Raw genomic sequence first — 4,291 nt, 5'->3', positions numbered from 1 at the left:
ATGGTAACACAGGAATACCCATGGCCTGAACGCCGCACTAAGCATCGGAATATGAGAGTATCAATGTTGGTCTGATCACCGGAAATCTGGTCTGAACACCACTTTGATCTGGATATCGGAAAAACTGGCCTGAATGCCACTTCGGTCTGGATACCGGAAACTTCTTCGATCTGAAAATCGGGAAAGACTGGCTTGAATGCCACTTCGGTCTGGATACCGGGAAAATTGGCCTGAATGCCACTTCGGTCTGGATACCGGGAAAACTGGCCTGAATGCCACTTCGGTCTGCATACCGGGAACTTCTTCGATCTGAAAATCGAGAAAGACTGGCTTGAATGCCACTTCGGTCTGGATACCGGGAAAACTGGCCTGAATGCCACTTCGGTCTGCATACCGGGAACTTCTTCGATCTGAAAATCGGGAAAGACTGGCTTGAATGCCACTTCGGTCTGGATACCGGGAAAACTGGCCTGAATGCCACTTCGGTCTGGATACCGGGAACTTCTTCGATCTGAATATCGGAAAAGACTGGCTTGAATGCCACTTCGCTCTGGATACCGGGAAAACTGGCCTGAATGCCACTTCGGTCTGGATACCGGGAACTTCTTCGATCTGAAAATCGGGAAAGACTGGCTTGAATGCCACTTCGGTCTGGATACCGGGAAAACTGGCCTGAATGCCACTTCGGTCTGGATACCGGGAACTTCTTCGATCTGAATATCGGAAAAGACTGGCTTGAATGCCACTTCGGTCTGGATACCGGGAAAACTGGCCTGAATGCCACTTCGGTCTGGATACCGGGAACTTGGCCTGAACGCCACTTCGATCTGAATACCGCCTCGGTCTGAACACCGAAAAATTCTTTACACCTATCAGCATCGGTGAAGCTAACAAAACAGTGATACGTGATCCGGCACGCATGCCAAAGACCTATGCTGGGGATAACAATCGAAAGATTGACCAAAGAGTGCATGAGATATATTATCTATAGCCGTCAAAACGTAGATAATACACTCGCATGGAAGATTATCCATAACCGGGTTGCAGGTTGTTAAATGAATAATCGATCGAAAAGAAAAGCATCAGGGTACCAGGACTAGGCATGCAAAAGATGACCAATCAAAGAGGATAAAGTTGCTAACTCTGAGCAAATACCCAAAAGAAAGGGGAAGACCCACTGGGGACAATACTGCTTGATCAGGGCAAGTATCCAAAAAAAGAAAAGAATATCAATACCGCAAACTGGGTACTGATAACCGCAAAGAGGGGATTACATCTATCGGTTAGTAGGCAGAAAACCACGGAAAAGTAACCAGTCATCGATAGGATGAGCACAAAGGGTTAACTCCAACAAGGGGATGAAAGTGGGATTTTACAACTACCAGCTAGTAGGTAGAAAACCACAAAGATAGGACTTACAACTACCGGTTTGTAGGTAGAAGCCACAAATTCTGCTGAGGATGAGATGAATGAGTGCCGGTTAGTGAGCGACTATTCATTTATGCCCCAGGGAAGCACGGGAGACAGCTAACAGGAAGCCAATTTAGGATCGATCCAAAAAGGCAGACTGAAACAGGACTCATCCTAATGAGGACAGAACTCAATAGGGAAAACCCATCCCGTTAGGGAGGGAACGGAAACAACCGTCATCCACGAGGATATAACTCAGTGGGGAGCGCAGAAGGAAATGGTAGACACTTTCTGCTTAAGGGGTAGACTCTACATGGAGAGATCAGACACACCCACTTCTGCTAAAGGAATGGACCCAAGCTTGCAAGATGCTGCCAACTTCGGGGAGTAACACTGCTGGGGATACCCACTCAACTAAGGAGTCACTTGTTGGGAAAGCACCAACCTCTCAACCATGCTGATGAACCCAATTCTGAAGCCGATCCAATGGCGCGATGCTAAACTTTTTCCAACAAACCAATCTCGGCTGGTCACCACGGCCTAGGGCTAATGGATATGTTTGCAATGTTGATGCATGAGTTTTTTTTTCTTGTTTTACACCATGCCCCATGATCATGGAAATGCTATGCACTAATGATGCAATATGCTATGCTTATCTAAATGATGAATGCATAAACACACGTCTCCTCCAGAGACAACACCGGGGAACTCCAGGAACTGTGTTGAGGATCTTATAATCACGTCAACTTCCACCCTGTTGGGGAAAGACAAACCTTGCTGAGGATGCACTCCATCGAACCCGAACTGCTTGGAGATTACCTTGCTAGGGGTGGCAGATCTGATGGCCACACGCGCGCGTTCCATCATGAACCAAGTCAAATGCACTATACGTGTGGTAATCAGAACCAAGGGTTAAGATTAAAACATTTTGAATGGATCCTCTGGTTGAGAGGTGTGACAACACACCACCGGAGCTAGGGCTTCGGTCTTCTTCTCCGGTGGACCTCACCGGACTGGTCCACCATCAACCATCACCAAAATGAAAAACAAAGACATGGATTTAAAGAAAAAAATGCACAGGAGCTCAAATCTGGCCTCAATTTCTCCATTCCAAGTATATAAGAAGATACAAGGATTTGAATTTTGAGGATCATGAACTGAGTTTCTTCGATATGACCTCAAAGAAACTCAATCTTGTTACCTACATTGGTAGGACTTCGGCCAACCAAAAATCATAAAGAATGGTGAAGAATTGAGAGAGAATCGAAGTGATGAAGTTTTTGAAAAATCACCTTCAAGTTGATTCAATTTCACTTGATCTTGATATGGATTTTCTTGCTTCTTCTTCCTCTTGCTTGCAGAAACCAATTGAGATGAAAAGGGAAGTGAATTTCTGGAGTTTGAACTTCCAAACAGAAGGTGAAGTTCAAGCTTGATTTCAAAATAAATCTTCAGAGACTCTATGGAAATGAGGGTTTGGATTGGTCTGGCAAAGCTTGGGCAAAGTGTTGATGAAGTTCTGATCTCATTGCTCTTGTATTCATAGCCAATGCAATTGATTTCTACACACTTTCATTTCAATGTTCAAAAATAGAAACCTTCAACATGAGCTTGCATGGGTGTGTACAAATCCCAAAGAATGATTGGCAAAGGTCCAAAAGTCTGCACATGTCATGCTGAAGGTGTTGCATTAAGCCATGCATTGTTGAATTGAATTGGATCATGTAACTCTTCCAAATGGTACCTCACATTGCACCCATGCGCAAGTCCTTCATTCTTTGGACAAATTAGATGATCTTGGACTTTTTTGAAAGGTGAGATCAAGGGGAACAACTTTCATGTTGAACAATTTTTCATTTGAAGCTTGGATAATGATGAATTTAGAGGTGGAAGTTTGGGAAATCAAAAATATTTGAAAATTTTCTAATTCCCAAGTCAAATGTTTACTTCTTCCACCTTGAATAACTTTTTCTATGTATTTCAAATGGAAAATGTTCCTTCATCAAAGTTGTAGATATTTCAAACCTATTAAATTTGGTCACAAATTTTACCTCATTTGCATTTGGCATGAAGGATTTATGCATTTTAGAACTTGAGGAAAATCACTTGTTCAATGGTAATGGCCCAAAATGACCTATAATGTTTCCTCTTGGAATATGCATTTGCAAGTTGAATTTGAATTTAATACAAACATAAAAATTGAATTATACATATTGAATTTGATCATGGAATTTTAATGGATTTCATATCATAAAAATTGAGCAAGTTATGGTCTTTGGAAGTTGACCTTCCAACTAGGGTTCAAACAAAATGACCTATAATCTTTCACCATAAAAAATGACTTTCCAAGCAAAACTAGCTCTTGACTTCAACATGAAAGTTGTTTGGGATGTCATTTTTAGTAACCTTTCTCTTGGAATAATTTTCATATGATAAAAAGTGTAGGAGATAGGGTCTAGGGAACCCCAGTTTTGACCAGTTAACTTTCTCTGGTCAACCACCGTGAACCATCTTGATAGCTTGATATTCTCTTGACTTTTGGGACTCATGGAGGATAATATAGGCATAAGATAATGTAATATGAAGTATAATTTTAAATATTTAATCAAATGTTGAAGAAACTTACTGAGGAAGTCATACAAGATACCCAAATGAATTAGGGTTTCCAAGGCAAACAAGCTTTCAAACTCTTGGTGATTTATTGATATAAATGACATGTGAAGATCATGGGGACCCATATATGATGCTTAGAGCCAATGTGAACCATCTCTTGGTTTAACTCCTTGCATTGAGGTTCTCAAACCCTAAATATGAGCTTGATGGAGCATATGTGAGCATACATACTTCCTACAAAAGAGTTAAACTACACATTGACATATTT

This window comes from Lathyrus oleraceus, chromosome 5 (assembly GCF_024323335.1).
Source record: "Lathyrus oleraceus cultivar Zhongwan6 chromosome 5, CAAS_Psat_ZW6_1.0, whole genome shotgun sequence".
In the NCBI taxonomy this organism is placed as follows: domain Eukaryota; kingdom Viridiplantae; phylum Streptophyta; class Magnoliopsida; order Fabales; family Fabaceae; genus Lathyrus; species Lathyrus oleraceus.
This window is presented reverse-complemented; position numbering follows the sequence as displayed.